Source organism: Protopterus annectens, chromosome 8.part0 (assembly GCF_019279795.1).
Source record: "Protopterus annectens isolate FY-2018-M chromosome 8.part0, PAN1.0, whole genome shotgun sequence".
NCBI lineage: Eukaryota > Metazoa > Chordata > Ceratodontiformes > Protopteridae > Protopterus > Protopterus annectens.
The window spans coordinates 334,805,709-334,820,931 of NC_056741.1; the positions used below are offsets into that span (position 1 = coordinate 334,805,709).

At 42.2% G+C, this 15,223-nt stretch overlaps 1 protein-coding gene and 1 long non-coding RNA gene across 4 annotated transcripts in view; one reads left to right on the plus strand and one right to left on the minus strand.

The window, feature by feature from the left end:
* Positions 1-9,876, minus strand: part of LOC122808794 — a 387,856-nt gene extending 377,980 nt beyond the window's left edge. The window contains exon 1 of the long non-coding RNA XR_006365832.1: positions 9,832-9,876. This is a non-coding gene — a long non-coding RNA (uncharacterized LOC122808794). The remainder of the gene's footprint in view (positions 1-9,831) is intronic.
* LRRC71 (leucine rich repeat containing 71) overlaps positions 1-15,223 on the plus strand; it is a 2,015,367-nt gene that overhangs the window by 509,416 nt on the left and 1,490,728 nt on the right. The gene's annotated exons all lie outside the window — the stretch shown is intronic.

A 15,223-nucleotide genomic window follows, 5' to 3' on the forward strand; every position in this document is an offset into this window, starting at 1 on the left:
GGGGAAAACATACTGGACCTGATCACCAACATGGGGACTCTATGCTCCAGACCAGAAGTGTATCCCTCACTGGTAAGATCAGACCATCAACTAATCTCACTGGATATTCACATCCCGACCCCACCCCCTGCCCAGAAAACCACAGTGAAAAACTTCTCTAAAGCAAATTTCACACTCCTCAAAACCGAGGTGGAATCCTTCAAAGCTCCCGGGCCTGTGGAAAATACGGCTCAGACCGCAGAAACCTTTATAAACGCATTCTATGAACACCTTCAAGAATGCATGGATCATGCAATCCCAAATAAAACCAAGACCCAATCCTCCAAAGGCAGACGTCCTGTCTGGTGGACCCCAGCCATAAACAAACTATACAATAGAAGGAGGAAGCTACTAAATGATAGAGCAAAATCCCAAAAAGGGAAGGCATCTCTGATCAGTATTAGCAAAAAACTACGGGCACTCATAAAATCGTCTAAGGCCAGCTTCGAGAGAAAAATTGCACAGGACACTAAGGATAATCACAAGGCTTTCTTTAGTTATGTTAGGAACCTGGGTGGTAATTCCCAGATATGCTCAGAATTAGTCCAAAATGACAAAAATACACCGAACCCACAGACATTGCCAACATCCTAGCTGACAGGTTCAGCAAACGCCCTCCCTACCAAAAGGGCAAATATCTATCCCAGCAGAGTGCTGCCCCTGACATCTCAGATGCTCAGGTAAGAGCCGCCCTCTCCAAAGCAAAAACACAGCATCAATGGGACCAGACGGTGTCCCGGCTGCGCCCTACATGAACTCCAAGAAGAGCTAAACCCAAACATAAAACTACTGTTCAATCTCAGCCTTACTACAGGATATGTACCCAAAGAGTGGCGTACAGCAACAGTGGTCCCTCTCCACAAAGGTGGTGCCTCAACGGATCCTGGAAACTATCGCCCCATAAGCCTGACTAGCTTGGTCTGCAAAGCTATGGAAAGGATCATCATGGACCACATAAATAAAGATATTGGGGACCTACAGACACTGGATCCTACCCAGTTCGGCTTTGTTAAGGGCAGATCCTGCCTCTTAAACCTGGTTGATTTCTTTGAAACTGTCACCAAGGCCATTGATGAGGGGAAGATGGTCCACACAGCCTACCTGTACCTCGCAAAAGCCTTCGATACAGTACCCCACTCGGGCATTATAGATAAGCTCACCATCTTAAATATAAACCCCTATGTCACTAGATGAGTTGCAAACTGGCTCAAGGACAGAACCCACATGGTTAGAATTGCTGGAGCCATGTCAGACTCCAAACCAGTTACAAGTGGTGTCCCACAAGACTCAGTCCTGGAACCTCTCTTGTTCGGTATATATTTCTCGGAGGTACAGGCCAACACGGAAGGACTGTGGCTGACCAAGTTCGCAGATGACTGCAAACTGGGCGCCATAATGGGCTCTCCAGCCAACACAAACATCCTCCAAAAGGGCCTCATAGAAACAGACAACTGGTGCCAGAGCCATGGCCTCAAGCTAAACGCCAAAAAATGTATAGTCATCCCCTTTGGCAAAAACAAACTGGCCACAAATTACCACGTAGGTGGTAATCCATTAAGTACAGAAAAAGTAATTGGGGACCCAAGTTGATAGCAATCTCTCATTTGACAACCACGTGGCCAAAGTGGTTAGAAAAACATTTTATATAGCCCACCTAATCATGAAGGGATTCACATCTAGATCAGGGGAGGTCATCGTACCTCTTTACTCATCCCTCATCAGACCCATAATTGAGTACAATGCCCCTTTTGGGATGTACCTTACCAGACACCTGCAACTGGAAAGACCCCAAAAGTACCTCACCAAGAGGATCAAAGGGCTCAAACAGATGCCATATGCTGCCCGGTTAAAGAAACTCCAGCTCTACTCAGTGGCATACCGCCTGTTCAGAGGCAATCTGTGCCTGACGTATAAAGCCATGTCCAACCAGGAATTAATGGACATGCTGCACCTCAGGAAATCTAAATCCCATCGAGCTACGCGCTCGAGAGACTTGAACCTCAGCATTGAAATAAATAGGACATGCTCGAGGGACAGATTCATAACCCAGAGGCTCCCTTCACTCTGGAATAAAATCCCAGTCCAGGTTAGGCAGAGTCCCTCATTGACTCTCTTCAAGAGGAATCTTGATGAGTGGATGGGAGATCGTAGGTTTACCCCGGGTATCACTTCTGTGTCACTGTTAGACAGAGGCACAGTATACTAACCTCAAAAAAGGGCATAACAAAATTAATTTAAAATGGGTGGCGAAAGCCAAACACATTCTGGCTAGGCTTATAAATGCCCTAGGGCAGATAGCCTAGTATTAACCTATGAACAATTATCAAAAACTGACTAAAAGTAAGGCACTGATGGGAATTAAACACAAAAACTCTACACTTAGCTTGAGAGAGAGAAGGCTTGGCATGTCTGACGAGGAATGCGACAAACAAGATCTATAGAGACTACGAGAGGGGCATTATGGGTAGGTCTTAGCTGAGAGTTTTTGGCTGGCGCAAGCTTGGTAACGGCCGTGTCGGTTCTGAGGACGGAACCGAAGTCCTAACTATAAGGAATGAATAAAGATTTTCATCAGATTATTAAATTATGAAATGTGACAAAGGGAAAGATGTTTGTCGTTTAGAAAAATTGAGAGAGAGACACAACAGAGGAGTCAGCAGAAGGACATTGTAAAGAAATTTACAATCATGAAGCATCTTATAAAACCTGTCAGGTTTTTAGGGGCTGGAGGCTGCTACCTGCAAGCAGATAACCCAAATGTAATGACTGCAACAGTGGAACACGAAGAACATCCTGTCAGGTTTTTAGGGGCTGGAGGCTGGGAATCAGGAGCCTGAGAAGCTGCTGAAAAAGTGTCTAACAGGGCAGTTAGGACCAGAGGGACAGCAGAAGGCTTAGGGAGCTCCATCTGGAGGAGTTCATAATACCTCTTCTGGCCAACAGAAACCCAGGTACAGTCCCATTTAAAAAATTCCATCATATATCAGACCGTCTTGGCAATAAAAACTGGAAAAGCTTAAGCATCAGCTGCTAAAACCACGTAGTGTAGACTTAGCAAAATCAAGCTGTGAAAACATTGACAAAAATGTAAAAATATATGTAATAGGCAATATAATTAAGCAAGATCTTTAGGAATTCCTTTGTAGAAATTAAACAAAAGCACTAGTCTTCTCTTCTTCGGTTTCAAGTATATACAGAGGCAAGCGAGTGCTGTGTCTGATTACAACATGGTAAAAATCCAGGGTTTATATAGCAAAAAGTTAGATTCTATGAAAATTAGATATGATGTCAGCAAAGAATGTATTTGGTGATGTCAACTTGGGGAGGTCTGTATTGCGTGTCAGTCAAGCCCCGCCCAAAATCTAGTTTGCATTCCATTTTATTTAATTATTGTTTCTTGGAAATTGCCAAAATCACTTTAAAGGTTCAATGCAGATAAGAAAAATATAGAACATATTAAGTAAAATTACATCCAAGGTACAGCGCAGTAAGAAAAAAATGTTTTAAGACATTTTAAGCCATTAGGTGTATCCTGGTAGAAATATCACACATGATAAAATACATTAGTGAATTATTTGAGGTGGGCACAGGCATGGGAAGTGGTCTATGGGTGTTAATACAATTGTAAAAACCAGATTTGATTCAGTTATCGTGATGGTCTTCGTCCCGGTATGCTTGTATCAATGTGGTGTCAGCTTTAGTTAGAAAACTACAAAAAAACGTAATGAATATCTGAATTCTAGCTATACAAATGTGTAGGGGACCATAACATCCATCCGAGCTACTGACTTGGGGGTAGAGGGCAAAAACTGGCTGGTGGTTCGGCTGTTTTGTCGACTAATAGACCTAAATTCAGAAGTAAAGCTAAAAAGAGGGAGCTTCCAAGCTTATATTGTAGGGGACTTATTCTTACTAGTGGCCTATATGCACCTCGTTAACTTAGGGATCTAAAAGTCCCCATGGCCCCTTCAATCGTAGGTGCGGACCTGGTTTAAAATTAGCTCGTTAAGCGATCTTGTGAAACTTTTTCTTAAAAAGCTTTATAGTGGACCATTTGGTGCAAGATGCAATTAAGTTTATGCCAAAATCCCGTCCTTATAATAAGTTACCCAAGTTTAACCATCCTTTGTTTCTAAAACGCTCACAATTTCTTCATATGTGAATTACTGGTGAGCACCAGAAAACTGGATACAAAATATTTTAAAGCTCATTGGGAAAGTGTGAGTGTCCTTGTTTTATTTATATTTCAATAACTATGTCATCCTTATGACTCCCAGGCTAAACCATGTACCGAGGTATGAGACCATTGGTTCAGTAAAGGCATTAGCCTTCCAAAATGAGCAAATAAATGGGTAAAGTTGTTCTTAAAAAGCTTTAATGTTGGCCATTTAGAGCAGGTCGTGATTAAATTTGCGCCAAAATGCTGTTCAGTATTAAAGCCCTAAACAATACAACCTAAACACTTCCCCTATCGAGAACTGTCTCTAGATCTGCTTATACTGAATTGAAAAATAAAAGGAAAAAGGTACCAATAAAAATCACAGTAATAAGAAAATATGGTATTACATTACAATAATAGGGTATTGTGATCCCGAGGCTAAAAAGAAAGGAGAAACCTAGCCGGGAGACCACCAAATAAATTGTTTTTAAGAGACCTATTAATGGGCTAATCCCTACCGGGTTGCGAAAGTATCTAGCTGAAAAGCTAAGGGGGAGTGTGTCTGAAATACGGATAACTATTCTAAAATACCCAATTATTTAAAACCAGTTATTTATGAGCTAACGCTGGTTGAAAATCAAAAAGTCACCCACCAACGAACGCTGCCTATTATGTCTCAATAAAGATTCTCATTGAGGATTAGTGGTTTAACCAGTAATTAGTACCCTAAATAATCAAAAAAGGGGACATTGTGTCAGTGTAGGGGAAAGTTAAAACTAGAGCATTAAAACTGTATGCCGTGTAGGATATTAAAAAAAAAAAATGTGGGTTGGGCTGTTTTACGTGAAATAATATTCATCATTAAAAGCTCCGTCCCTAATATGGGCCAAGCTTTTTAGTTTAAAAAAACATTTCCCATGCAAAGAAAAAAACGTAGGACCAAAATGCTTCCTACATATCTAGAACTGTGGTATTGGGTACTTAAAGATACCAAGGTAACAAGGTTACCAGGTGGAAATATAAAAAATAAATAATAAAAGTTAAAAGTTAAGCAAAAGGCTAAATGTGTAAAGCCGGTGTGTTTTTTTTTGGGGGGGGGGTATGGAAAAAGATCCAGAAAATAAATTAATGGGTGTGTTGGGGGCGCGCGAATGTATGGCAAGAAAATACAAAAATAAAAAATGTGAGTAAAATAAAATATACTACAATATAAACACTGAATGGCCAGTGATCGAGGTTATGTTGCTGTTTTGATAAGGTAAGTGCAAGGCACCATTTGGCACTCAGTCTGTAAAAGTCTATAAATGTCTACGAATAATGAAAGACTGAATGGAAGGCTAAGCCAGCTGATATGAAATCTATACCTAGCATAGGAGTTAGAATTAAAGCACCGTTTACCAAGAAATAATAACTAATAATCATGAGTTGTTTTTAAGGAACACTGAGAAAGAGAAAAATTAAACAAAAGGGGGAAAAGTGGAATTCCAGGAGTAAGTGCTCCTGGTCCAGCGCTTTCGCATGAGCTTCATCTGACTTGCCTATAGGATTAAGGAAAGGGGTACGTAAAGTGGGAGAGGAGGGAGGGGAGAACAGAGTGAAATGCCCAGGGACCCAGAAAAAAGGGGGGCAAGGAGGGAGAAAAGGGGAATTGGCCCTTGGACCCACAGTAGGAAGTAATAGTGAATGAGAAGAAGTTTGGGGTAAGTAAATTAAGTACTACTGAGGTTTTGCATTTAACATTAAATACGCCCAACTACTATTAAAAGCCAGATAATTATAAGACAGTCATTACAGGATATTATGAAATCAGGCCATTAAAAAAACAAAAACAAAACTAAATTGGAAATAGAGTCATAAAGACATATTAAAATTCCATGCAAAAAATAAACCTCTGGACTCCTGACTGTCCATCTGGTGTGGTATTTGTCTTGATTTAACAGTAGACATGGTGGAATAATATCCTAAAATTGAGGACACTGTTGCTGAAGATGGTTGTATTAAGTCCCGGAGTTTTGTTGCCTCTAGTCTTTATTGCCACACTAGTTCTTTCTTTTCCAGGAGGTCATTATAGTTTCCATGGAATTCCCTGTAATAGAGTTGTTCCAGTATGTGAAAATAGAAGTAGTCATGCCACGGGGAGGCCAAGTTGTGTTTGGCCAGAGCGTTTGTGGGCCTATTTTGCTTAATGTCAGTTAGGTGTCTTGCAATTTGGGTTTTTAATTTGTTGACTGTCTTACCGATGTAGAGCCCATCACATTTGGCACATTGTGCCCTACAGATGACGCCTTTAGTGTTGCAGCTGCTGTGGTGGTTACTGTGAAAATCTTTTTTCGAAATGGGGCATCCAAAGCTTAGTCTCCCACTCAAATTTACAATAGCATCAATTGGGAGGTCCACATCCATAGGTGCCAGGTGGGAAATCTGAAGTGGGTTCTGTGTATTGGCTCCTTGTTCAAGACAGTCCCTTAGGTAATGCTGAATGTAGGTTTTCTGGGCATGATGTTCTTTAGGTTGGTGTTGCTGGTGGTGATGATCCAGTTATCCTTGATATATCTGATGATGTCATTGCAGTCAACAGAGTAGGTGATGGTCATTGTAAAGTCGAAGTTCTGGCAAGCACTTATTTTGCCCAAGTTGCCATTTTTGTTGTGGTTGGGGTAGTCTGTGTTATTTAGCTTCAGTTTGGAAATTGGGTCAAGGGGCTTTTTAATTAAAGCCAGGGAATAGCCATGTTCCAGGAAGTCTTTCTCTAGGTTGATGATGTTCCTAGTAAAATCTATTAGTTTCTTAGATACTCTGGCCATTCTTATCCATTGTGATTTTATCACATTTTTCTTTATATTGAACGGGTGTGCATGCTACGGCTGTGTAACAGGTTTACCCAGGTTGGTTTTCTGTAGAGATCATTTGTTAGATGTTGCTTCTTCTTGGCAATAGTGAGGTTGAGAAAAATGGCCCGCTCTCTATTGTGTGAGTTGGCGAATTTGAGGAAGTCCGTCGATCTTTTGATGTGTTTGTAAAAGTCGAAAAGATCTTTTTCCTGTACCGTTCTATTATGATAAAGATATCAAAGTAATGGAGATAGCAGATCTTGCTGAAAAACCTTGAATTATAAATATGGTCCATTTCCCGAAAGCACTGTTAGCCAGGCATGGGGTCATAGCTGCCTCCTTCGAGATACCTTTCTTTTGTCAGTAGTTGTTGAAGAAATAGTTGTTCTTGAGGAGGTGCTGCAATAGTATTCATACTGTTGTGCTGCAATAGTATTCATACTGTTTCCACGAAACATGGTGGTATGACAGCATCTTGAAAAGAAAGTTCCTCAAAGGAATATCTGGACTAATGGAATCCTCCTCCTCACAACCATAGTCCAATCAATAAATATGAGGGTAGTAAGCCACAGACTATTCCCCAAAAGTCCAATTCATCAAGAGAGTCCTGCACCCAAGGTCTCTTAACAGGAGTAGATGACTGGGTTGGGCAAGAAAAGAAACTCCTTTTGGAGACTTCAAGGCCACGAGTGCATTAAACAACCCCTGTGTAAAATCCTGCAATTTGTGATGGGCATCTTTATGAGCAGTAGAAATATGTTTTGTTTTCTGCATCTTTTTCAAAGGGGCTTCAGCCCTAAAGACATTAGGAGGTTTGAGACCATTGCTGACATTCAATCAATGTAGGGGGAATCTTCTCCTGAACAAGAACCAGCAGAAACCCTCTGATATGACCAGCCTAGGTTTCCTCTCTGCAACAGAGAGGGTGCAGAGCCTCAGAGGATGTGACAGAACCCGGATCCATGCTGGCCTCCAAAAAGGTCGCAGCAGAGGAATCAACAGGAATAACTGGGCAATCATCCGGGCTTTCAACAGTCTCGAGAGAGACATCCAGGGGAGGTGGGAGAGCAGCCGAATCTGACCGGAGTTTTTCATGTCTTCTTGGCAAATGGCTGAACCTTGGGATGGGACAATTCTGCCATCACACCCTGCATCAACAACTTAAGACATCGCTTCTCTAGGTAGTCAGACTAGGAGGACAGACAACTACGAAGGGTCTTAGGAACAAACATTTGGACAAACTGAGCTGGAAGTTTGGTCGTGGAAAGCACCAAAGCAAAACACTCCTTGGGACGGTCCTTATGGGGAATCTGTCTCCCACACTGACATTTTCCCTTTCTGGATGGCATCTAAACTCACAATTAAAAGAAAAACAAGATAAGAAAACTCCAACAGGGCACTTATCTGAAAACGGCTTGCCAGTCAGCACAAAAGGAGGAGCATTCATACAGACGATCGAAGATGGAGTTTGGACTGGCAGCAAAGTAGTTCTGAGGCAGGTATGTCCGTATGTCACCTTTATGCCCTATGCCGTGAAGGGAAGCATGTGTGTCACCTACGACTTCCTTAACCTAAGGCTTTAGTATACAGGCTGGATGTAGGAGGTACCCTTGGCAGGGGGTCCCTCTAGTAAAGAAACTGCAACAGTTGTTATGTAAGGACATCTACTACTACAAGCAATTTTCATTCTACGCTTACCATCTCAGTACATAAACCTGAAGATCATTCTGTTAAGGTCTGCTTGTTCACACTTTTTCCCTCAACTTTTAACCACTTTCACCTTCATGCAGTCTTGTTTTTTCTTATAGCTTATAACTTTACAATAACACTGTCCCAAGTGTTCCCACTACTGACCCACAAATCAAGGGAGGATGACAGCACTGTATACATCTTTTCATTCCAGTATTTCTTTCACCACAACTATTTTGATAGCTTTGTAATGCAACATTTCAGCTGTTCATTTTATTTTTAAAAATGCAGCAGAGCGATGCAGTCTTCCACACAGAGTCCATGACAAAACGTTGACAGACACACAGATGTGAAAGCTCCAGTTAGTCTCCTCCCACATCCCAGAGATGCCTACAAGTTGATCTGGGGATCACCCAAATTGCTTGATGTAATGTAAACTGCAGCGGTTTTTCTCTCCCTGCATCCTGCAGGACTAGCATCCTGTCCAGAATGGTATCTATACCATATGCCCATTCTTGTCAGAAAAAGCTTCAGCTCTCTCAAGTCCCTGAACAAAATAAACTGAGCACTGGAAAATGAATATAGAATTTTCACTTAAGACTCCATCTGTAATTAGGAAGAGATGTACGCTACTACTCAACAAGTCTCTGACCTTGTATGCCTGAAATGGCACTCTCCACGTAAGCTGCATCAATTACCCCATCACTTGTTTATCATTAACTGACACTGCCCTTGGCTCCCATCTGCCACAGATATGCAGTAATTCTAAAAGAACAAAAAATAAACAAAAATTCAACATACTTACCAAAATTAATTGCTTAAAAGTTCTGAAATCCTTCTAGTCTAATATTATGCTAGTGAAGTCTAGCTCTCTACTTCATTTGAAATCAACTCAGATTTTTAATCATCACAGATTACACACACATTTCTGTAGTTTTCCGTCTGCTAAACACTGAGAAACTCAACCAGTACAATGCCACGAAGCTTGTGCAACAACAAAATGTTCTTTCTAAAGTTGCTTGCTTCTGTAAGTGGTGCCCACTCTGTATACAACTACTTAATTTTACAGAACAGTCCACTTATTTTGTAAGGACCTTACAAAGCAGAACCTACCTTATGTCAATATGCAACTTCTTCAGCACTTCCCAGATCATGGCTGGAAAAAAAAATACATATATATAGTGCAGATGCTAGTGCTCTGGGACATTTTGTTTTTGCTTATATGAGGCAGTACAGAACAAATGCATTGAAAACTGATGCAAATACTGTACAAATGTTTCAAAACCTATTTTGCTAAACTATATTTTACCTCACACAGATCAATTTACATTTTAAAAGTACAGTTTTGTACCTACCATAAATGTAGATGTTCGAGGATCCCATTGCTGCAGTCCTTACTATTGGGTATAGTCCGCATCCAGTCGGCCCGAATACCAGAGAGAGGATGATCGGTATGTCAGGGCGCATTAGACTGACGCCAGCACGCCAGGGTACTAATGCGCATGACCGACGCCATATCCTCAGTCTTTTCTTGCCCCAGATGTCAGAAGACCCTAAAAAGACAAGGCCCAAAATACCTGCACCAAAAATATGCACAATATATACAAGAAGATATACAAAAAATATAAGCATGAAACCTCACCTACACAACCACCCCTAAACACAGAGGGGAAGGAGGGAGGGTTGACTGCAGCAATGGGATCCTCGAACATCTACATTTATGGTAGGTACAAAACTGTACTATGTTCTTCGTTCCCCATTGCTGCAGTCCTTACTATTGGGTAGAATCCCAAAGCAGAGGTAAGGGAGGCTGGCAAATCATAAAGAAGCAGGAGCTGACAACATGCCTTGCAAAACAGCTGTGGCAAAACCAGCCCTAGACTTAGAGTAGATAGGAAGGTGATAATGCTTAGAGAAAGTATGCACTGAACTCCAAGTAGCTGCTTCCAAAATATCCTTAGTTGCCACCCCCCTTAGAAATGCTGTTGTAGTGGCAGCAGCCCTAGTGGAATGAGGCCTAATCCCAGCTGGAATCTCCTTGCCATGATGGGAATAACAAAATGCAATGCAAAAGCCAATCCACCTAGAAATAGTTTGTTTTGACACAGGCTTGCCCTGAACTCAAAGCAAAAGAAACAAACAACTGCTGAGACTGCCTAAAATCCTTAGTCCTGCTTAAATAATAACGCAATTGCCTGTGTACATCTAAAGTGTGCAAAATCTTTTCCCTTTATCTTGGGGTCTGCATAAAAGTAGGCAAATGAATAGTCTGGTTTAAAGCCACACTAGAAACCACCTTAGGCATAAAGGAAGGATTAGTACGTAATGATACCCTATCCTTATGAAAAATCAAAATGGCTCTACTGCCATAAGGGCCTGCAACTCAGACACCCTTCTTGCAGAAGTAATAGCCAACAGAAAAGCAGTCTTCCATGACAAGTATTTCAAATCAGCAGTAGCCGCAGGCTCAAAAGGTTGTAGAGTAAGTTTTTCCAACACAAAATTGAGATCCCAAGCAGGAGTAGGAGCTCGGGTCTTATATTCTTTGCCCCTCTGAGAAACTGCTTGAACAAAGGATAAACAATGGTGGGTCACAATCATAGTGAGCTGAAATTGCTGCAGCATGAATCTTAATAGAAGAGAAGGACAAACCTTTGTCCAATAACTCAGTAAGGTATTGAAGAGCCGCACTCAAATTAGGCTCAGAAACCTGCAAATTCTTTGCTGTACTCCAAAATAAAAATCTCTTCCATTTATCTTTCCTTGTACTAGGTCTTCTAGCTTCCATAATCACATTTAAAACTTGTTGAGGAAGTTGAGACCTGCTGTGTTTCAACACAGAAAATGCCAGGCTGTTAGATGAAGAGAGTGAAGCTTGACATTGAGCAGATGACCATCCTGCTGAAATAACAGATGAGGAATCAGAGGCAAAGGCCATGGAGGCTTCCTTACCAGACTCCGTGGTAGTGGGTACCAGTGTTGCCGAGGCCAATCTGGAGCTATCAAAATCATCCTTGGCCTGTCTTGTCTGACCTTTAATAGTACCTTTGGAAGAAGAGGTAGAGGAGGAAAGGCATACACATGAAGGTTTTTCCAACTGAAAGACAGAGCATCCACTTTCCAAGCTGTGTGATGAAACCCCTTTGTGCAATACTGTGGCAGCTGGTGGTTTAGTGGAGAAGCGAACAGATCTATGTCTGGAGTTCCCCATGACACTGTCAATTTCTGAAATACATGAAGATCCAGTTTGGGATCCATGATTTGTCTGCTTAACACATCTGCTAAGGAGTTCTGTGCTCCTGGCAGAAACCTTGCCTGAAGAGTTAGTTGCAAACTTAGCGCAGTCTCCCATAAAATCATTGCTTGCCTGCATAGAGGATAAGAATGTGTTCCCCTTGCTTGTTGATGTACCACATGACAGTTGTGTTGTCTGTTAGAATCAACACCTGCCCTGGAAGAAGTAACTCCTTGAAAGCCATTAATGCAAACTGGACTGCTAACATCTCCTTCATGTTGATATGTAGATGCAGTAGTCTGGCAGGCCACTTGTCTTGTATTCATTTTCCCTTTAGATGAGCTCCCAAGCAATGTCCGAGGCATCTGTCGTTAAATCTGACTCGCCTCTGGCCGGGTCACAGAGAGTCCCTTGTTCAGGTGTCATTCCTGAGCCCACCACAAAAATTCTTTGAAGGCAAGGTATTATTTGAATGACAGTGTCCAAATCCTGGCAGTGCTGTGTCCATACATTTTGAGATACCATTGTAGCTTCCTCATATGCAGTTTGGCATTGGGAAGTACCAGAATACAAGATGCCATGAACCCTAATGCCTGAAGGACTGTCCTTGCAGTCAGCACGGACTGATGAGATAGTTGATGGAAGTAAAGTGATAGACTCTGTTGTTTGTCCGGGTTAAAAGGCCATCTGGCTGCTGTATTCAGTCTCACACCCAGAAAGCACATGTCTTGAGAGGGTACTAGACTGGACTTTATTTCGCTCACAGAATACCCTAGGCATCTTAGCACTGCTATAACATGTTCCAGATGCTGTACAAGGTCTTCCTTTTCTTGAGCCAGAATCAGGCAGTCGTCCAAGTAAGGATAGATTTGAATTCCTTGAAGCCTGAAGTAAGCTATTACTGGAGCCAGAACCTTTGTGAATACTCTGGGGCAGTAGATAAGCCAAAGGGCAATGCAGAGAACTGATAATGAGAATTTCCAGCTCGAAACCGCAGATACTTCCTGCAACTTAGCCTTATAGGCACATGAAGGTAAGCTTCCTTGAGATCTAGAGTTACCATCCAGTGATCTTTGCCCAGCAGAGGTAAAAGCTGTTGTAACGTCAACATCTTGAACTTGGGAATGTCCAGAAAAGTGTTGAGGAGAGATAAATCCAAAATTGGTCTCCACGTGTTCCCTTTCTTTGGCACTAGGAACAGGCGAGAATAAAATCCTAGGCCCCTTTCTGATACAGGGACTGGCTGAATGGCCCCTATCTGGAGTAATTGAGAAACTTGCTTTTCTTTGTGGAGGAGGAACGTCTGGCATGCCTTTGAAAGGGGCATTGTATGGAAATAAAATCTGTAACCGAATGATATCCAACACCCATTTGTCTTGAGTAATTAAATCCCAATTTTCTTTGAAAAGAGACAGTCTTCCTCCCAAAGGAGCTGCCAGACGGAATCTACTGGCAGCTGAAAAGACAGGTCATTGGGTCTGTTTAAGGACTGACCCTGCCCTCACCAGAAGTCTGAGCAGGCTTAACTCCTGTTCTAGGCCTAAAAGAACCTTGAGCCCTGCCCCTACCACGTCTAGACCTACCCCTAGACTGGGAATCATAAGCAGGATATGTCCTCCCCTTAGCCCGCCAATTTCTACTAAATTTCGGTGGCTGTACCTGCAAAAATCTTTAACAGTTTGCATAGACTTAGCTTTGTCCTCCATTTTCTTTAAAACTGCTTCCACAGGCGATCCAAACAACACATCAGACTGTAAAGGAGCATCCAAAATCCTTGTCTTAACATGCTCAGCTAAATTCTGATCCTTCAACCAGGCATGCCTGCGAAGAACAGAACTAGTAGCTGCCACCCTCGAGGAGGCCTGTACAGCATCAAAACCACATTGCAAAGAATGCTTACCCACTTGTTCAGACACATGAACCAAATCCAGCAACTCTTTACACTCAATACCTAAGCATCCAACTTAGATTTCAATTGTGAAAGGAGGTAATTCTGATATTTCAGCATGTGAAACTGACAATTCAATGCTCTCATGGCTAGAGTGGAAGAAGTATACACTTTCTTTCCCCACCTATCCAAAGCCCTTGCCTCTTTATCAGTGGGAACAGGATTTTTAACCACAGAAGCTTTAACACCTTTAGGCCCTTGAGAAATAGTTTCTGGGTCGACTCTTAAACAAATACTTATGAGCCACCCTATAATACCTATCAGGCTTAACAGGAGCAGGAGGCAAAGAGTCAGGGTTCAGGGAAGCCTCTGCAAAAACATCTTCCACCACATTCAACACAGGAGGAATAGCTAAGGGCCTATGCTGGGGTAAAAACAAGAATTCCCTAAGCCTTTTCCTGGAATCAGAGTAATCCTGGCCTTCCCATTTAAAGTGCTCCCTCATGGAATGCAGAGTCTCTGAAAATGAGAAATCCTCAGGAGGAGTAGCTGTAGGAGTGGAATCATCCACATCAGAATCAGAATAAGCAGGAAACTCCTGCAAGTCTTCCGCAGAAGACCCTGAAGCCTCTGAACACTGTTCAAAACCATCAAACTCTGGTTCCACCCTAGGCCTCTTATCAGGCGGGGGCATAGAACCTCTAATCATAGTAATCAAATCTTCTGCCATTTTAAGCATATGTTTCTTAGGCACAGAACCAAATGCTAGGAGAAGCCCCCACTGAAGCTAAACTAGGCCTACCTCTCAAAGAAGTTTTGGCAACAGAAGGAGAGGCTCTAACTACCTTGGGAAGAGAGGGAAGAACAGTCACCTGAGAAGCCCCTCAGCCTGGCCTACCTCCTGAGAAGGCACATCCTGTAACAGTAAAGTTTCTGCCTGGGACTCCATGGAAACTCCTGGCAAAACCTCTGGCTCCACTGAGTTTCCTAAAGAACCGTTCATCAACCCTAGGCTTCACTGTTTTGTCCTTAGCATCCGACGGCATTTTATAATTGCAACGCTTCCCAAACACTAACCTGGCACAGTCTAACCTCCTCTTAATAGTGCGCTTGTTAAACCTAGCACAAGAGCGGCAACCAACAACGTGCTCAGGCCCTAAACAAGGTATACACAAGGTATGGTAATCCCTATGAGGTATCTGTTTCCCACAAGAAATACAGTTATTCACTTTTTCTGACATCCGTAAAATACTGAGGCAAGAAAAACAAAATGTTGTACTTAGCCAACTCTGTTTCGTCTGAAACTCCGGTTCGAAAGATTTCAGAACGCCAACCTGCACTCGCAAAACTGCTTCTGCATCGGACCACGCTGCAAAAAGACT